This window comes from Rhyacophila brunnea, unplaced genomic scaffold (assembly GCF_057557595.1).
Source record: "Rhyacophila brunnea isolate RB1 unplaced genomic scaffold, BYU_Rbru_1.0 scaffold_6, whole genome shotgun sequence".
Classification (NCBI taxonomy): domain Eukaryota; kingdom Metazoa; phylum Arthropoda; class Insecta; order Trichoptera; family Rhyacophilidae; genus Rhyacophila; species Rhyacophila brunnea.
Window position 1 is genome coordinate 16,231,314 of NW_028233276.1, and position 22,392 is coordinate 16,253,705.

The window sequence follows — 22,392 nt, forward strand, 5'->3', positions numbered from 1 at the left end:
TCTCTTCACATAACTTTTGCTGTCCGTATGATTAGCTTCATTGTTATATATACACTAGAATCATTTTTATAATTTCCCTGTGCTCTTCTCTCCCCGGAATTTTGCATTAGAAAGTAACTTTAAATTCAGTCAGAGCTCACTTTGAGCGTAGCAACCTTAGTCCTGGGTATCTTCGCTTAGGGCATTCCCGGCCTAAAACTGAACTAGATGCTTCACATCGCCAATGTAGGACCACGTGATACGCTCTATTAAGACCGGGTGTGGTGCGTGGCGGGTTTTGGTTTGGAGGGATTAACTTCAATACTGATACTACGATAGCGATGATTCGCGCTCGAGCAATCGACAATCAATTTTGTAACGCAATGCCTATATTTGTGTTAATTTGGCCTAAACATGCCCGGTTGGTTTAAATTTGTAATTTCGAATAATAGTTCGATGAAATAGTTAAATTTTATGGAAACATGTTGCAGGTTGCAATGCAATTCACAAGACCGAAATAAAATGAATCAGCTCTACGGTGGATGGATACAAGCTGATGTTAATAGGTAATTATGTATGTATCTAAATGCCTCATGATTTTATCGCCACCTTCTAATTGTTTATTGGAGTAGATAATAATTATGCTACCTGTCCTATATAAATATTAATATATGAAATAAACAGAAGAACAAGTAGGTACCTAGGTGAAATTTGATAGCGACGAAAATTTTTGATTTATAATAAAATGCCCACAGTTTGAGAACGCCAAACAAAAGCGATAAGTAGGCATTTTTCCAAGACGCTACTCAAAGTGTAGCATGTACATAAGGTACTCGCGGCTGGTCACCGAGACGCAGGTAGGTACCTGTCTAGTATTCGATAGACGTCTAAATGAGCTGGTCATATAAAATTGTCCGGTGATCGCGCGCGGTAGTGTGTTAAATTTCAAAATCATTTCGAACGTCGAAAAGAATAACCATTGTTTGCATTCGATAATATTTTTATTTCAATGTTTCCCAACTCTATTTCGCGCGTGTCTATGGTACTTAATTTGTTTGAAATTTTGAATTTAGAATATCATACAAATTTCAGTGATTAATAATTTTAATTTACTTATTCGGCGTTCATAATATTATGTTATTTTTTTCTCAGATCAATTTTCGAATAATCCATTAAAAATATAGTATATGTCTCTAAATCAGAAAGAAGCCATTGTTGTATTATACAGATATTATTTCACATTAAAATAATAATAAAATTAGGATTTCAATAAAATTGTTTGAATTTAATTATTTAAATTATTAAAATGTTAGGATAATATCAGTGTTTATTGGAATCAATAATTATGACAAAAAGTTTAGGTAATTCATGTATAGGATAATAAAAATTGTGTGTTGTATAAATGCTACAGATTGGTTTATTACTCGATATCAATTTTGATTGTGACACCATTATCAAAACTGCAAAGGCAAACGACTTACAATTAAAATAATTATCGATTAATAAACCAATTTGTTGAATTCAATACAACTTATAATATTATCTTTCATATATATATTAATTCAGTTATTACTTCATTTATTGTCATGAAAATCGTATAAGTGTATTTTATGATAAAACTTGATAAAATGTATTTTGGCATTGTATTTTATTTACACAACGTTGTAAATTTGTTTAGTATAAGTATACGTATTAATTTTGTTTACGATTGTTAAAAAAATATTTAATATTATTCACGCATAAATCATTGTAAGTATTTGTTAGAAAAAGTAGAAATATTAAATAATAATTTAACTTAATCTATTTCATTCGAATAACCTTCTACTGATTAACAGTAAAGTTGTCTGATATTTTGCTTTATTTTATACTACTTACTTAGATAATAAAATAATAATTGCTTAATTAAATTCAGCTGAATGTTATTGAGAAGCTTTTACGTTGAAGAAATTTCAATATATTTTTAACAGCATTCGATTTTTTTATAAAATTTCTGTGATCGTGACCTGCAGTATTTATTACTGGGCCACAATGACCTTAAACGCAATTCACATATAAAAAATCACACAAAAATGTGGTACCTAATGAGTATTATCTTGTTTTTATTTATCCAAAACTGTCATATTATTCACCTCACATTATTTATTTTATAGTAAAGTTCATTGGATTCTAGACAAAACAACCAATCCCAAAGCTCTATCTTTATAAGCTTTTCTTTATTAATTGTCACGTTCCTCACTGTTATCATAGTTAAATTAAAAATACCCTTCAGTATAATATATCTCCAGCGATCACTGTTTTTTTTTCTAAAAACTTTTAAATCTACTTTTAAAAAGTTCTATGAAAAATCCAAATCAATATTGGTGCATTACCAATGTCGTTATATTATTGAACTGAAAGCACCTTGGTACACGTTTAATATATCAGTGTTGTAATACTTAACATATTAGTGCGATGCATTACCAAATAATCTCGACTAATAAATCGAGAGCCTATAAAACTGTTAATAGCTGACATATAATGTTTTAGTGTGGTTAATTTGGTAACTACACAAATGTTAGTATTCTCTATGTTGACAACCCTAAATAAATAAAACGGTGATTTGTGTTGACGGTTTTATATTGGTTTCATACTTACGTGTTGTTATTTGCGACCTTATGCGGTTTATCATCTAAAAAATAATGGTCTAAAATAATGAAATGGACCCTGATTCAAAATCCCCCAAGGGATAAGTCAGTTCACATTAATATCATGTTCCCTCCCAGCTTGGGCCATGTTAAAACTATGCCAGGCGACAGGATAATGTATTATATTATATTTAATATATATTATATTTAATATATTATTATATTTTATATATTATATTAAAATATCTTATTTTAGTTGTACCTACCTATCGCAATAAAAGCTGCATCAGATGATAAATCTCGGATCATGAATCTATACAATTTAATCTGCAATGTGAAATAACTTCCAGCTAATTTAATAAATGGGGGTCATTATTAGCAGCACTTATATTTATAGGTACAAGATTTTTCTTCAATGTGTTTGGGCGTGTATTATAATAAATTTCAAACATAATTAAGATAGTCATAGATACCGCATAGCTACTTGAAGCAGTTTAATTAAATATTAAAATACCAAATGTTATTGGCCCCTGAATATAAGTTTTTTAACGTGTATTCCACAGTGTTCTAATAAACTTGGTGAAACAATATTATGACAATTATTACAAGTGTTAATAAAAAAAATTCTAAGTGACTTTTAAAATTTACTAACGTGTTGACGAGACTGGTTTTATCCTTCAACATCAATACATAGCTAAAGGTAAGGTGTTAAATAATATTATTTAAGTTATTTCACTGCATTATTTTTTAAATTGTTGTTGTCAGTAACGTCATTCGGAAAAATCCTAACTCTCAACAGGCGCAAAATATCGCCCTTTCGAATTGATGTTGATTACTTTAATTATTTATTCGTGGTTAACTTGGAGTATACAATTGAAGTCAGTAATGGAACTTCAAAATCTATCTCACTCTTATAATAATCATAAAAAACCTCAGTATTTTTTCTGAACAATTATAATATTATTTATAGCTGCTTGAAATCTTGGAAACTGTGATATTTTAATACCTATGTAATACTCCTAGTAAATAAAATTGCATTTGAATGTTTTTACTATATGGATCAGATTTATACAAAAAAAGTGTAAGAAATTGTGACTTTCTCACATTGGACCACGCAAGGCAAATGTATAGGAGCGACATACGCATTGTGTGGCCCATGGCCGTCAATTGTTAGCAGTACTTCAACACAGTGTCGGTGTTTCTATATGCATCAAAGGGCGCAAGCATTTTACGATGCTTGGCTTTAAGAGAATATAATTAAACAAATTATGAATGTTTTTGTCAAATTCGTAGTGGAAATTTGTGTGCCTGTTCTGTGCTCGTAGCCTATTATAGTACATCAGTTATATACAAAGGTACTATTTATCTTAAATACATATAACTAGAATATTTATACTGTACATGAATTATCAAATACATTTTCCACGGAACCTACAAGCAAATAATATAGATGTTATATGTCTTGCCTAATACAATGGGTATTCAATGATGTTACAGAAAATCCTATGCCCTTTTTATGAGATTTTTTACAATCAAACTCACTTTACCATACTACGTTGAAAGAACCGGTTCTCGTTCAAACTCACTGCACACAATTAATAAACATAAACGCACCAGAAAAATAAGTCAGGCGTTCATTAAGGTAATTAGTTTTGACGAATTTTTCCCCTTTCACAAAGTGTTATTTGATCTGGTAGAGTTGCTACAAAGTTGGCTTATAATATAAATAATGATTCCATCTCCAACAGGCGTGCACAGAAGAGGGTCATTGGGCCCGGACCGCTCTAAATATTTTATAAACTTTCATGTGTTCATAACGCAGTTTAGAAAATACTCTGTATTATCATTTATGGCACTACTACAACCCTCGGCGGGTCTTGGCACACTCCGCTTTGACCCATCTCAGTTTTCTCTTTCCATCGGGAGTTGTATACAATATAGACCGCCTTGCTGTCATATCCTTCGGCATTCTATGCACGTGACCTATCCAGCACAATCTCTGCATTTTCATATGCCACGTGATCTTTTCGCCCCCATAAAATATGTAAAGCTCCTCATTATACCTTGACCTCCAAATGCTATCTTCTTGAACAGCCCCAAACATTCTTTTCAATACTCTCCTTTCAAAGATATTCATATTTCTATCATCCCGTTTGCTGAGTCTCCAGTATTCTGATCCAGACGTTAATACTGGGTGCACGAGAGTTTTATATACAGTTGTTTTGGTTTTCCTTGTATAAAAATAGTACATGTTGGCGTGGTTGATCCATCGATTTATTTAGTTTCGTGTGTTATTAGTTTTGTGAAAAAGACTCTAGATAAACAAATGAATCCAACAATAGGGCTGCTATTATGATTAAGTTGCACTGTAGAGAGGTAGTATGTATGTTGCTTTACGTTCGTTTGTATCACACGGTTAAAATTGTATCACACATTTTTTTAAATGATTATACCCTTGTAATAAAATAACTTTTTTTTTACTACTTAGAGAAAAATTGTGATATTTGTTTATCTCACTTATCTGGCTAACTCGCCACGCCTACAACCCCCCCCCCCCCATGAGCCCTGTCATCCCCCCCTCTTTTCGGGGTCACGTGTATATGCGCAGATATAAGAGTAGGTAGGTAGATATTACATTAATTCGAACATAGACTCAAATGAGGTAATCACAACATAGATACGACCAAAGAGGACATCGTAATTAATAACATATCATACATCAAAATTTTATGTAAAAAAATTAATGCCCCCTACTACATAATATAGAATATAAAATAATATTTTCATATAGGTACCAGACACCAACTTGAATCAGAAATAATATTGTATTGGATTGTGTAATAATTATTTACGCATGTAAGCAAAAGTTAGTCTGTTCACGTCGCATCGTCCAATAAACAGAATGTGCAATAATTTCGCACATTCGACAAAACTTTATTTAATACCTCTATGGACAAAACTAAGTGAAATATCGGTCAATGCGAACAATTTTTGCATCGTTTGTGCTTCCTTTCGCGTCTTTTCAGGAATTTAGTGTACAATAATGCACACACGTGTTAAATTATTATTATATTAATATATAAGTACCAAATAATATAACAACTGTTTTCTTTTTACTGTCCCTTTTTTTGCTAATGACCATGAGTATATTGTAAGTATTTATACGTCAAACGATTTTTACGTGAATATAAATTCGAATGAGAGATTATTCCAATTTTAAAATATTATGTAAGTACAATAATATCACTCTTATTATTAAATATTCGCTAAGATTATTAAAACAAATTAATTTAACGCTGGGTAAATAGTTCCTAAATAACTTATATACTTATATAGTTACATAATAATAGTTGCACATAGCAAGTCTCACACTACTTCATATTTGCTCATATAAGGAATAGTTTCCGGCCGCTAGTATCGATTATATTCCATAGGCGTCTTTACGTTTCTTATATAGGTTTTCGATAGTACGTAGGTACTAAAAAGTTTTAGTCGGGTCGCAAACATGACCACCAACCCCAGCCACTATTATTTGTCACACCGCACAAACTACATTTCACATATTATTTATATCGGACGTTCACAAGTGGTAACTATCGATAGGCCCAAAGGAGTATCGCCACTTTTTCTTTCGATCTGACGGCCCTAAACATCGGTTTCTCGACGTCGATTCGTTTACGCACCGGAGGTCTTTCCGGACTACCGAGTGTCAATCGGATATTTCCGGTGAGTATCTGATGGTCAAAATACAAACCTACTGTATGAGAAAGTATAGATCAGACTTACAGCGTAACGGATCTCCATCTGATGGACTGGTGCCTCCATAAAGAGGTCCATTACGTTATCCGCTCGTGACATCTTCGAAAAAGAAAAAAACAGCCGAAATGGATGTCTAACAAAACGTATCAACAAGTGAGCTAAGCTAAAAGTTGTGAAATACAAAATGGATAACAAACAACTGAACCTAATACCGCTGGACGGACTACCGTACCCAAAACAAAGTAGTCAAGAGATCAGCGTGTCTAGACAAATGGTAATTTATGAACCAACCAATTGAAACAGTAGATAAGGCAGCGTGCATGCATATTTCCACAGGAAACTCTAAATTGTGAAACAAAAAATTATATAGTCTATGATACTAAGTTATACAGTTGGCAGCACTGCTTTTAAGGATACGACGCTGTTGTGTTCTGTTTTCAAATCTGCTTTCTTTTGTTTTTGTATATCATTTATTTTTGTTATGCTGTCACTATTTTGATAATATGTCACACGTATAAAGTGTAATCTTGATGCATCTCAGTCTAATAAAAGACTATTTTAGTGTATAAACTTCAATAGTTCTGAATCACCTGATAAATCTGCGACAGGTGAATGCCTTCTTCTAAAGCCGTTCGCGACTCTGACCAGCTGACGTAAAATATTATGTCAAGCTAAGACGGGTCAAGAAATTTTTAGAGACTAATGGGGACTACTGATGTCATTTCTAGCAGAGCCACGATCTTTTTTATATACTTAATAGTGTTTTAATAATATTTCTTTGTTTCTAAATGTCATGTTGTGAACGTATTAAATTAATATTTTGTAATGTTCACTATATGTTTAAAAAAAAAATTGAAACAGTCCATTGGCCCAACCCGTTTCTTCGTGATTTCCGAGGAGGCTTACGGCCGGCCTTCGCTTTAGAATTACCGAAAGATGGCATGAGCTGGGAAGATGGATGATAGTCGGAGGCGCCACACTGTTGCCCTTTTTGCCAAAATGAATATTATACTCAGTTATAACGCCAATTTTCATGTAAATCAGTGTCTGCCAGACTGTGTGTTGCGAGAGGTTCTAGATGTGCCGTGAAAACTTTGTCAAAATTTCAGAAGACTGTAGAAAACCTCACTGCATAATTGTCCATAATTTGATTATCAAATATAGCCAGCAATATGGGCCAGCAATCCATTCGCAAAATACGACGGTCATAGTGGAAAAAATAATAGACTTTAAAAACGATCATGTGCAAAACGCCTTATTTTCTGAGCTAGAATTGTCAGCATTATAGATTTCGGTTTGCAGCCAATATTCTCGACTAGCTACTACTAGGTCTACTAGCTACGGTCATTAAATCTCTTTTGCCGTTGTGATCGTCATTTCGTATTTGTTTATCTATCTTGCATAATATGTTGATAAACAAATTAGGTACCTACGTATCTTTTTGAAGCGATTTTTATTTGATGCGTCTCGAAACGGATTCCAGTTCCCCAGTGTGCCGTCGGATAAAAAAGTTTGGCTTTTGGCTAAAATACTGATTTAAAGAACCTTACCATTCAAATTTAAGATTTTTTGTATGAATGTGCAAAGCCAATAAGGTGGACTAAAAAAGATGAATGTCCTCAAACAAAACTCATTTCTCAAAACAAGCGAATAACCTCTGAAAGTATGTGTAGGTACATACGTTTCATAGATAATTTCGCAAATAGAACATATTTTTATATTACAAATTTGCATAACTAACATACTTAATCCACAAAAAATAATTAATGTCCGTTAACTTTTCAAGAACATCAACTAGGTAACTAATAAAAATAATAATTTTCCGACATGCAGTTGTTAATTTGAAAATGAATGTTTAATAATAAGAATTCATTATAATTTTGTTCCGGAAGATGCATCGCAATTATTATTTACCTTGTCAAATAATTAAATCAATAGAAGTATCATTTAGCACTAAAAAATAGTACATACGTTTATTAAATTTGATGAACGTTATGTATATAATTATTATTATTAATATATCAATAAATTAACTAGGTACTATAAGATTTTTTATTAGTTGACCAGTTTCACATAATTCAATCGCTACACTGGTCAACTACTTTCATAGAGTCGTAGGTCAAGTTTATGACGTAATATCAAACTGACAAAGATTAGATAAATAATTGTCAATCATATAGGTATTATACATATAGAATCATTTATGAGAAAAGTTCACATTAATAATTAATTACCTACCTATTTAAAATTCAACACCTAATCAAGGTTCTTTAGTACATATTGAAACGCCTAACAAATAATAATTGTGTTTGCTTGTCATAAAATGACGACTGATTAACAAAGATAGAAAATAATATAATAATTATGACAGAATAAGTTTATACCAATATAAAGAAGTGTTGCCTATTTTTATTGCTTAATACGGTTTAACTTTAACACATATTATTATGACGTTATGTCAAGGAACATTCACAGTGGCATTTCGATACAACTATAAACCTGATAATATCGGTTATTATCAAAGAGATTTGACTCCTAATCTCTTTGGTTGCTACTGATACTCCGATGCGAGCAACCTTTATTTGCAGCTGAGTGTAACAACTCAATAAATTTATAAACAAAAATCTTATAATTTAATGTAAACTCTTGTTGTAGGTATTTGTATTAATCCATGGATACTTAAAACCACCACTTTAATTAGATATTTGGAAAATATCCTCTTACTGTTCGATTCAATCATGATAGCGCCTGTACACGTGCATGGAATTACTGTCGGCAATCGTGCTTATTTTAAACTATCATGACAATTACTGTTTATATATAAGCCGCGTTGACACGGTTCAAGTACGATCCAAGTACACTTGGACCGAGTGCCATCCAAGCGACGGCTTCATACTAATTATTCCTATCCAAGCTACTCGGACCGCGTCATACTCATCAAGTTAGCTTGGATAGGAATAATCAGTATGAAGATCACTCATACGAGTGCGCTTGGATGGCACTCGGTCCAAGTGTACTTGGATCGTACTTGGACCGTGTCAACGCGGCAACACGTAAATGTGCTCACTGTCTCTCCGAACTCATTCTTCAAGAATAAGCGAGACGCGAGGTTGTCATTTTATACTACTATCTGACAGGTCGTATTGAAAATCGGTAAAGCTTAAAATGAGTAGTTCGTTTTTTTACCGGCATGTTCACCTCTAACGCTCTACTGCGCAGGCGCAGATCGAAAATAATCTTCCTTGCGCGCAATAAATCATCACAATTCGGAAGCTTCCAAACTTGTTTGATTCATGCACGCAATATTGCCAACTGTAGTATAATACATGTTTATCCTGATATTTATTATTAAAGAGAATGGCGACATTAATTATTGAAGGGAGATTAGAGTTTGTACATTTATAATATTATGATATTATAATGATATAAAAAATCTACAGTTGTCACGACCTCCGCTAGTAGGTAAGGACATAGGGTGTCTGCCTCTGTACACAATATTTTTCACAAATTTACAAGCGCAAGTTTGCACAAAGTGTGAAACATGAGTAACAACTTAACGATTCGTTTAACGCCGTGCTATAGGTAAATCATTCTACAGTGGCACCATGGGCAAGGAAAAAGCGACTTGCGGTTGTAGTGGTATTGTTTGTTAGCTTTAAATCAGGCATTGCAGAAAACAATTCCAATACAAACGCGAAAGGCCTACGGTGCCACTGTAGAATGATTTATCTTTACCAGTTATTTAATATGTACTACTATTTTGCACACAGAATACATCCGTAATACAGTGTTGCTATCTCGAATCAAGAAAAATAACAAAAACTTGTTATGGTGCTACATAGTTAGAATAGATCCACATGACTCAACGTTTTAACATGTTTAGGCTACGCCCCAGTAGAAATGGCTTTCTTCAACGTCTTCTTTATAACACTAATTATTATCACTGTAGCCTAATACAATATGCCCCACGCATGTCCGGCTGATAAAAAATTACAATTCGCCACACGGACGTTCGAGATTCAAGGGTGAATATTGACGACATAATCAATATTATAATTATGTGACATACCATACACCTTGTCGCGCGATATTGTAACATTGCAATCGACGCTCGGACTGAAATATTTTTTTAAATATTACGATGCGTGACCTCTATTCGCCATACTGACTTCTTTGCATGTACATACTTATTTTATTAAATGGGTATATCAAATCATGCACTTTCATAAAAAAAATAATTACCTGTCCCTTTTACATGATTCACTTTTGACGATCATTGCAGAGGAATCATCCCCAGAGACCCGTGTAAACGTACATTCATCAACGAATCATCGAAAATGATCACCCGGAATCAAAAGTGAATGAAGTTCCTACTTTTTGATCATTTTATGTTCACTGCGGATGATTCCAAAAGTTCTGCGCATGTGCATGCGCCCCTGAGTACTGTCATCATATCATATTCCCCATGATATTACGTCGCATTCAGGGAACTGAGAAATAATGGGAACTGAAATACATAACGGGTAAGGCGATAGCAGGTATCCGACTCGAGTAAGGAAGAACCCGGGTTAAGCTTACACACGTGTCAAGAATACTTTTTACATCGAATACTGAAAACTGCTCTCGGTTTATGGATTTACGCTCATTTAATGTTGGTGTATTACACACACTATTGCACGTGCATAATGCGTGCTTGATTTTTCGTAGGACACTCACACATTCAAAACACTGCATCAACATGCGGCGTGTTGAATATAGCATATCGGTATTCTATTTATTATCTGTTCTGTGGTCGCATTACTCGCATTACCCATGTATATTAGTATATTAGTCTATGGTGTTATCCACCAACGACTCTTTTTCCTATTCCTCTTTCTCTCGATGAAATTTCTGCATTCATAATATAACAAACAATCACAAATTGTTTGAAATTCAACCGGAAGCATAATTTCAGTTGTTGCCATTTTGGATAAATAAATTGTGTATTTCACTTTCAGTGACACGTGTAAACAAAAGATGAACGCCTGCATATTCAATTACGGATGATCATCCGCAGTGACGCGTCTAACTCAGCGTTTACCCAATAGGTTCCGTTATATGAAATTAAGGGTTTTGCATTACTCGACATAGAGTCTCTCAATTTATTCCTCTTCAATGAAAACAGTTTTCTCGTGTGTTATTGTTTTATTTTTCAGTAGAAAAACTCCGTTTACAAATAATATATGCGGTACAAAATGGTAAAAGAGCGGTAAAAGCTATTTTCAGTAGTTCAGGGTATGTCTTAGCAATGCATAATGTGCCTATCTCTTTATAATAATTAGCAATTTAATAAAATTAAATTTAATTTTAAATTAAATTTTAATAAAATTATTAGCAATTTCAAGTAAGTTACATCATACAAATATTGGTGAAACCCCTGACGTCGGTTAGTAATTAAAGTAGTAGGTACCTACTTTGATTTAATAAACAAAAACCGATTGCCAAAGTAGCTTGATTTCGAAGAGCGCTGATGAGCAGGTATTAAAAAGGCCAATAGTTAAACTTTGTTGCAATTATTAGTACGTCGCCTTGTAGCATAGAGGATAATGCGCGGACGGGGCGGGGCGTAAACCCAAGAGATGCTGGTTCGATTCCAGCCGGGTGGCTTACTTTTTTCAAAAAGATTTTTTCTATTGGTTATAATATATTTTCTCAGAAGTGTTTTTTCAAAATTATGTATGTTATATAATTGAAAATTGAACACAACCATTTATGCTATTCTTAAAAACACCAAAACGGAACCGTAACCAAAACCCATTAAAACTTTCTGGGATCCGGACAACATTTACAAAACTTATAATCTACATTTATCTCTGTTACCCTTCGTAAAAATATCAAGCATATATAATATATAGTTAAGTTATTTTATAAAATTACTATAATACTTCAGTAATACATTACATAAATGGTTAATTATTTTAATGCAGTTTTTATATTTAAACATTGCGTGCATTTATTATTCGTGAAACTAGTAGTTAGCTAAATATGCACTTTAATATTTAATAGTGACAAAAACATTATTATTCTATTGTATTGCAGTTTTTTTGAAACGTATATTGTTTCAGCCGTGCAAAATAACTACTTTACAAAAAATAAGTAAATGACACGCGAGATCAATAATTATTATAGGTACTTACACGAAATAAAATAGGCACTAGGTACCAAGAAACTGAATCTAAGATAATATATGTAGGTTTTTAAGAAACAATTCGTTTATTTTTGATAAAAGCACTGTTTTATTAGCTTTTTGATAGACTTATCATAACGTTGTTGAAGAAAAAAATACAATTTATAATAAAAGAAAAATAAAAATATTTTAGAAAAGCACTAAGTCGCAACATTGATTTCTTAATATATTAGTACATATATATATAATATATTTCTTAATATTCTTAGTACCTACATATAGTAGGTACTAAGTGCTTGAATATCCATAGAATCTTTACTATATTTTTTGCACTTAAGCATGTATTTAGGATATTGACGATGGTACATAGAAAATTTCTGCATACTCAGTTTTTTTCTATTTTTGGGCACTTAGTGTATTTTATTTCGTGTATTCAATTATTGAGAAAAACGATAAAAACACAAAGATATCATCAAAAATTCACTCAAAACGATCACTGTTTTAAATTTTTTCGGATTTTATATCTAATCAAAATTCTCTTTCGTCGGTTTTTACATTACTATCAATTGGATATTATTTTGTCTCCGTCTTTAAATCAATATCTTCAAATCGTTATGCCCTACTTTAATTAATAGTATGTTATATCTATATTATACATGTTGTACAAGATTGATCAACTTTTAATCTGCCCTCTGCCTTCCTGAATTTCAGTAATTTTTCTGTACCGTCCAATGTACTTGCACGATCTAGCCATTTCAGAGTAGGCACTGTATTACAAATATTTTTCCGTATCCTTCTTTCAATGCCGCAACAGTTGGAGCTTTGATCTACTTCACCCTTTCCTGCAAATATTTACGTGGATTAGGATGGACTCTTTCATCGCTCTTGACATCCTCGTCCCATCCCAGAGCATCCGCGGCAAATCAAAATGTTATTATTTATTTTTTATTGAAAATATTGTTTTTACTATTTTGTCAAATCTCGTGACATGAAGCACTAATTGAGATTATCTTAAAAATATGATGGAAATTGTAGCTCAAAACGTATATCGAGTAAAACATGCCATATTATCTAACATGTAGGCAGATTATTAAATTTAAATTCTATAAAACAACAACATGATATTATTTTTATGGAACTGTTGAAAGAAATTATTTAAGATGTCTAGTAAGTGAAAATTACGGAAGCGTAATAATTTCACAAAACTAAATAAGGATATATTAATTTTTCAGTGTTTGAAATGGAATATTTTACGAACCGGAGCGCTCGATAATTTTCCGAAAAAAATAACATATTTTTCTAATTTTATGTATATTTTATAAATATATGTGTGTTAGATTTTTTGTTAGGTATATAACCAACATAGCTCATTCAAAAGCTTAATTTTCCATGAGACGGAGCGATAATCGCAAAGATTTCATGAACCGGAACTGCGCTCCGATGCGCTCCGGTCATTTCGAGGCCTATACGTTTGTATATTTTACAATATAATACAAATGTAAAATATCTATATATTATCGTATTCAATATTTTAATACCTACGTATCTAAATTTTATAACCTTTCTCTACAATTCTAACCATACATTCTCTAAATACTATATTAGCATTTTTATTTGTAAAGGTCAATATAAAATAATATTTTGTTCAATTTAAATGAGGCCCAAAAGTTAGGTGAGGCTTTATTATATATTATATTAGGTGAGCATCAAATATCATGAAATTGTTTATAAGATAGTTACTCTCAATTTATGCTTCACGGCATGCTATGTAATAGTAATTCAAACAATCTGGTTGATTTATTTGTGTTGGTTATTTTGTAGCTGTCAACACCAAAATAGGCCTACGGAGTTTTCGCGCGATTTTTTTTATATGGCCTTTAGTTTATAGAATTGGCCATGGTAATTTACCAAATATATTTCAATTTCAACATGCGCATAACAATATGTGAAACTATCTGAAAGCAAGTTTTTAATTACGGCGAGGACAAACATTAAAAGCCTATATATTTGTATTTTGATTTAATTACAAAACATCGTTGATTGATTTTGCTGTTTATCGTGTAAAACTCATTAGATTATAACTATAAAGTCCCCACCATTAGTAGTAGCGTGAATAAATCATACTCGTTCAGTTTATTATTGCTCTGATTGTTCTTCATAATGTCATGCTTATAATTTTCTTCTAAGTTAATTGATATTGTAATCGAATTCCGTAGTTAGAAACCAATTTTGCTTCCAGGTTTTTCAGTAGGTAAATGAATATATCACAGATGTGAAACGTTTTAACGTCGCTGGGTCATAATTAGGGAAGTAAGCTTGTCTTGGTAGGTATATAAAACATATATTATAATATAAGTGACAAAAACTCCATACTAGTCGATTAATTAAAGCCTAAATGTATATTTAAATAGCCTAAAGACATTTCAAAAGTAAAATATACCAACATCTCTTTCTAAGTATTGAATTTTGGATTCAAATAAAAATAAAATTCAACATAGATAATAATATGAGACAAGGAGAAGTGAAGTGAGCCAACTGACATTTTTGAAAAAAATGAGTTAGGTGCGTTGTGGTATTCTACACGTCATAAAGTATCAGAAAAAGGAAGTGAAATAACTAAATACATAGTACAATAGTGTTATTATTATGATTATAAGATAAAATGAGTTAAGTGACATTAATAATTAAAGGTGAAGTAAACTCACCCCTACTATTATCTTATTACAAACAATATTATTCGTAAATACTTTTTTCTATTTGTTTATGTAATAAACTTCCATTTAATATAAAAAAGTGAATACAGTTCCATACAAAAATTAATGTAAACAGTTCATTTAACTAAAACCTTCAATAGTAAAGTTTCACCATTTTGTCACTTGGCTCACTTCACTCCTTGAGGGCTCATATAATGTAAGTACTAAGTCTATCGAATCTTCGACTAACACCAAATAAAGAGTTGGTATATTCCAAGGTTCTTTTTGTGTAGTTTGGTGATATTAAATATTTTTATACTCTAGAGTCTAGATATAAGAACTGTCAGCTTCATTATATAAAATGATCAATGCTGCCAACAACAACGCCATATTGAGTATTGGCTATGTTATTTTGCGCACAGTGGACAAACTCTGGATGACCTACCGGATAAGAAGCCTAACTAATGAAACAGTATATTTTTTTAGTGAGTGCAAGTTCGATTCCCGATTGGGCTTTTTTTTAAATATATATTGTAGTGCATTTTTTCTTTTTTTAGTGAAATATCTTTTATAAAAAAGTAAAATATAATATTTTTGTTGAGTAAAATAGTGAAGATGAAACAAAATTGAAATTTAAGCCCTGTAAATATGGCCATTAACAACACCCCCTCAACGATACGCCACTGCGCACTTCGTTGATGAATTTTCCTAGCTCAGTCGGTGAGGGGTTATTAATAATAACGATGTTTCCTTTTGAAAAAGTCGGTAATGACTCGGTTTATTTTCAGTATATATCGTCCAGTAGATAATATTTTTACAGGCCAATGTAGGTGAAGGCGGCAGACAAGTGAACGTGACGACCGATTACAGCGAACGCGAGAGATATTTCCCACCCGTAAGTAAACAGGATGCGAAACTCTCACCGGGGAGTACTTAGGCGTTCAAGCAGCGAAGAGATGAGCGGCGAAACTGGTGCGACTGGTCCAGAGTGTTTGAAGAGAGGCTGCTAGTAGAGAAGATGTTGTTCCTGAGAGATGATCCGGTAGACTGATAAAAGTCTCTCGGATGCGCCCTCTTTTATAGCAGCCTCCCTTATTCTCATTGGTCCAAAGAGATAAGAGGGGGTAACCAAAGATTCTAATGTGTCCGTTAATTCGTACTGCGTAATATCTCTTGTTTATTTAATAGGAATTTACTGGATTGTCAGAAGGACCAAGTATCAAGAGATAATATATTTTGTGCACGTGGATGGATATATTGACGTTATAAAATATCGTCTATCTAATTCTATGGATTTTATATGAATTTATTTAGAGCATTTAAATAGCTATCTCCGGCATAAACTCGCGGTTTTAGTCTTATGCCAGGAGTAAACACACGATTTGATTAGCGTTTAAATTACATGCATTTACAACTACTTACTAGGTACCTATTGACATAATAATAGGCCCTGTAATTATCCTCCATCAACCCTCACATAAATATTTGTGATTTTACGACGTAAACCTGTCTGTTGCCTTTACCTTTTACAATTTTACATTTATAATGATAACAATTTATTCTTAAAACTACGTCTTATATAGTAATATGAAATAATATTTTACTATTTCCAACAAATAGCAAAATACTACTTCTCGCAAAGGAAATTCGGTTTCAATGTCCAAGGGTATATCGATCGGCGATATGCCCCCACCTTGCCCGATTTATATCGCTGTCTCTTTCCCGCGCAGCTATATAAGGTCATGATTTTAATTTATTTGATCAAAAATTGGCGAAGCCCGCGCTGGTTGCAATCAAGAATTTATGCGTTCTTAAATATGCGAACTTTCTCATGCTTTATATTACAGACGATAACTATACTAATTATGAACACAAAAATCGAATAATATTTCATAAAAATTAAATTTAAAGGACTCTAGTGAAGTAATAAGTTTTTCTTTTCGTGCGCGAGACATTTTTGCGTACACACCGACGCACACACACCAACGCGTTGGCTGGTGTTGCCATGTTATACATTAAGTATGGCCATTTGCAGCATTCTTACATACTTACACCGACGCGCACACATACCCGCGTGTTGGCTGGTGTTGCCATGTTATACATTGATTCTATAATTATTAGTGTAATTATTAACGAGTTTATAGATGGAAATATCATTCGATTGGTGTGTTCCACATAACATTTTATACATCTTATTATAACCTCTCGCTACTGCATTCGTCTCTTTATTTTGACAATCATTCTGGCCCATTTATACTAATATACAATTACATAATAAACTTATATCTAACATTTTATATTACATAATCACAGGTTTTATCTTATGGAACAAGGCAATTAACATGCATCATTCTTGCATACTATATTATCTTGTTCGTAGCTATCGACGCCCCGTTCGATATGTTTATATACCGAACGGGTAATACAAAACCTGCGAACAGACAAACAATTATATATGATTAGACAAGGAAGCGTTTTAGGCGTTTTACTAAGCCGTATAGTTAGAGATCAGGTTTACATGTCGGCTTATTACTAATCAATTTATTAGGCGAAGACACCTACCTACAGGTAGGTGGTGACACCATCCTAAAACGTTTTTTCAACTACCTACCACAGCCTATCTTCCTTCAATAGGAAGGTACCTACCCTTCGGCACCTAATATAATAATATATTATGTATACATATTTATTTATTTATAACTAAATGATCAAAGAGAAACTTAAAACTAGTGGAATATTAAATTTGACCTTATTTTTAAAACTAATATCTGATTCCGTGAAAGTGATTGCAACTCTCAGTGAACGTCAGATTTTTTTTATCTTCATTCTTGAAAATAGCTGTTCACAAGTCTAGTACTGCCAAAACGCAGTGACATTATTTTGTGATGTTTTTTTTTTATTGTCGTCGATTTTGCGAGTCGCATGTGGCCCACGGTCCGCCGGTTGGACACACCTGGAAAATCTATAACTTGGTATTCGCTGCGATTACACTCTGTTCAGCCCCACTTTCACATATGTATTTGGATTCGTATACTCATATATTATCTTCTATAATATAATAGATGATCTAATTTGGTTAGATTATAACAAAATTTTCGGACTACCGTATCAACGTCGTCGAGCTTTTCAAACCTTCGTTGTGACAATTGTGTCTTTATTTTACACCGCATAGTTTAGTAAAACATTAAATATTTTATTGTATATACCACCAAAATTAAAATATCAATACTAATTATAGCAACTTCCGACTGAACTTGTCTCTTTTTTAATTAGATCACCACCAATGTAGGTGTAATATCACATCTGAACTATTACACACACTTGACGATGATAAGCATCTGCTGCCTAATATTTAGATACTTACATCAAGTTTTTCAGAAAAATATAAAAAAAAAACTCTACTTGATTTAATTTTACAACGTTTTTATTAGGTCGTATTGTTATTTGTCGGTTGTTTATCCAGTACAAATCTTGCAATCGATTTATAACTAACTTCACGACTAGCTAGATATTTGAAACTTTTAGAATATATCAGAACACGGTGCCAATGGATTTTTTTAATACTTTTAGCCATCTTTAAGTAGAATAGAATTCATTTTCAGTGAATTCTGTTTTGTATGAAAAGTTATTTCGGAAGAAATCCGTAATCCAATCCACTATTATTGGTTGATAGGGGGTCTGGGGTCCTAGCAACTAAATTATTAATATATACTTGCGTCACTATGGAAATCAATATGAAATGTGAAAATGACATTTCAGTATTATTTCTATCAAATACAAATTTTTTTGATCGTTTAAGCTAGTCAAGTCAAGTTTATATGATTCAACAGAAAATTTAAAAACGTTGTAAGTATATAAAAAGTTCTTTTTATCTTGTAATTATTTTAATTCAAATTAATAGAAGCCAAATAGAAGTTTCCTCGTGACAGGCTTTGCCAGACGCCGATAGTGAGACTGATTTACTTAATATGCTTCCAAGGCAACTATCAACCGCTAAAGTGATAGTATTTATTACATATTTGTATTGAAGTATTATAATTATTGTTACAATAACATAGCCGTCTAAACAGTCAAAACTGTATATCTCGCTCTAAATTTTATCACAGCCAAGAGAGGTGCTGTTAAAATATAGCACTTATTGCAACAATTACAACCAACTTATTTTAATTGTTACAATAAGTGATAATACTTTGATACAAATCTACTCTAAGTTTGATAATATTTATCACTTTATCACTTTAGCGGTCGATAAAGTATAGAATACACCCACAAGAGACGTGCCTGGTCATTTTTAATACTTAAATAAATACCTTGTACCTATTTTGTTTTTAATATATTATTTTACTGTTTTATTACATATTAGATTTAATTTTTCTTTGCAGTTTTATTGTTCTTCCCGTATTTAATCAATTTTTTTTAATATTCTAAGCGTCATATGGTGAATTTTGAATTATTAATTTATATGTTCCTACATAATTATTACGTTTTAAATAAGTAAATGTAAGTGTTCATCGAAAATGGGTCTATACAAAACATCCAAAATTTTACAGGAGACAGGAAACACACAAATGATTTTCAGTGATGTATGGTTATATTTTTAATCATTGTCATCCATTGCCTTAACAATCATAGGTAGGGAATCCAATCCCGAGCCAAAATTCTGATCCCGGGATTTCGGGATTACAATTTGACAATCCCGGGATCCCGGGACTGGTCCCGGGATTGGCATTTTTTTCCATTGTTAATATAAAAATTTTATATTTACAAATAACATTGATAAAATCGGTCAAAAATAAATCTAGTATAATTTATACTATTTAAGACATTTATTGTTAATATTGTATACGTTCAATCTTGGAAATACACATGTTTAATGGAGTAAATAATATTGTAATATAAATAATAATGTGAATTTAATATGAGATTGCTGTTTCTGATAGTAAAGACATAATGAATGGATTAGCGAGATTTAAAATACTAAAGCAAGTAATCATGGTGTACTTATGGCCTTTTCGCTTCATAAATCTATCTAATTGGTCAGCCAAATATGAAACTGCGGTAAAACGTATGATATCATGGTGGAATTACTTTGTTAAAAGTGCGAAGCATTGTTTTTTTCCAATTTTTTTAATTTTTAATAATTTATGTGAAAAATAATATGAATCGGCAACCTACACATGGGTACAAATCAAACTTCATTCGAACTCAGTTTATTTCTAATGTAGCTATTTTTTATTAAAAGTATTTTTTCTATTATATTTTCGTTTTTATTTTATTTTCCATAAAAATTGATAAAAAAATCAATCCCGAAATCCCGGGATTATGTTTATCAATCCCGGGATTCATAGGTATCGAAAATAGCTCGGGATCCCTAATCATAGGTAGATACTTACTATAAATCACTGGAACTCTTGTGGTTTATTTTGTTTTACTTTCTCCTGTAAAATTTAGTTTTTACATATTTCGAGGGACACGTTCAAATATATAATAGTAATACATTGAAATCGGCGTCAACGTATGTACCTAAATACTTAGGTACATACCTAGTATTTGGTTGAATATCTAAGCACATTTATTAAATTGTCAATTTGTAGTTATAGCGTGCGTCTCTTTCATGTCAAAAAGTATACTTCGTGACATGTTAAACGTACTTCATTTGACCTTAAACGAGTGGGTATTCCACCTGTTATATTGAATACAATATTCGCAAAATTTCATGCTATCTAGCAGATTACTTTATGAATCTTATGATACTAAATCACATAACAAAATAATAATTACTCTCATGACATGACACATACGATTGCATTATGAAAAACACTTGTTTGGCACTTCATGGGCAAGTGTGTTAGCCTCTAATTCTTTTAAAATAGTAAGGTCATCCTACGGTCGCGCCTCCTATATTAAAATTTTGCATACATACGACGTGAAGTGATAGCAAAAATGCAACCACATATTGAACAGGATTTTGAGTGCATACACATCAATAATGTTAAATAGCCCCACAACCGTGTCTGGAAACTTGTACATATGCAGTTCGCCGTATCACACTACACCGTGAAATGTTGTATCGGAAATATAATAATATGGCCGTATATTAAAGACCGTCCAATCGCTTTGGGTCATATTTTTTTTTCGACCATGTCCGATCCTAATAGGATCATATGGGCCTCCACAGGATAGAGGTTTGTATTAACAGATTTTGTTTTTTACGAGAAATGGATGTCAGCCACTTGCTCAACCTATTAGGTCCATACCTTGACTCACACACAAATTGAAAAACAATATGTGTACTTGCCAGACCCAGGATTCGAACCTGAGACCCACCGCGTGATAGTCCAACGCTCAAGCCGCGCGGCCACCGTGGGTGTTAGGTCATATAGTACTGACATAAAATTCATGTACACGGTTCTTGTCGGTAGGAAGCCAGCAGCAACAAATTTTGAAAATAACCGATATACCGAATTATTTGTTAGGTTAGGTTTTCATTCTTGCCAAAATCAGTTATGTAATTTGAATTAATGTTTCTCTTTCCGATAAGAAAGCTCACGGTGAACTGTGCCACAGTGAATTTTTTTATGTAATGTAACCCAGTGGCGCACCCAGGAATTATTATTGGGGGGGCCCAAGAAGGAGAATGTAAATTAGTCCCATAGGCTCTTTTTCTTCTTCATATAAATATTTTTACATATTTTCACAATACATGGCGATATACATAGGGACATTTTCAACTAGTTGAAAATGTCCCTCTGAGGCGGACGAAACCGGTCCTAATCTATTTAATAAAAGTGGAATAAGTACTAAAAAAAATTACGTTTTATTAAATTAAAACAACAATACAATATTTATTCCGAATTCCACCGAAAAAAATGTTCTTTTGATTTACACCACCACCGTAGTGGGTGTAGTCGTTCTTTTCGCAGAATGTTGCAAATTTTTGGTATTTTCATATTTAGGTTCCAACATATTAATTGAAAATGGACAAAAAAAGTATTATTGCCTTTAAATTATAAACAACCTACTCAATACAACACAGCCCTATATCTCGTTTATCGGTCTTTTGTCTATTGCACTCGGTGTACCTACACCATGGCCCCCACATCCTGAAACGGGCCCTCAGGTTAGGGCAGTGGTCGGCAAACTGCGGCTCTTTGGCCCTTTGAGTGCGGCT

The 22,392-nt window shown here is 32.5% G+C and overlaps 1 protein-coding gene across 1 annotated transcript in view; it reads left to right on the forward strand.

Annotated features, from left to right (window-relative positions):
- The first annotated feature begins 850 nt into the window (after window positions 1-850).
- LOC147065282 (putative fatty acyl-CoA reductase CG5065) overlaps window positions 851-22,392 on the forward strand; it is a 61,932-nt gene continuing 40,390 nt past the window's right edge. The window contains exons 1-2 of the mRNA XM_085956410.1: window positions 851-1,021; window positions 3,167-3,303. The gene's annotated coding sequence lies outside the window, so the exon portion shown is untranslated. The remainder of the gene's footprint in view (window positions 1,022-3,166; window positions 3,304-22,392) is intronic.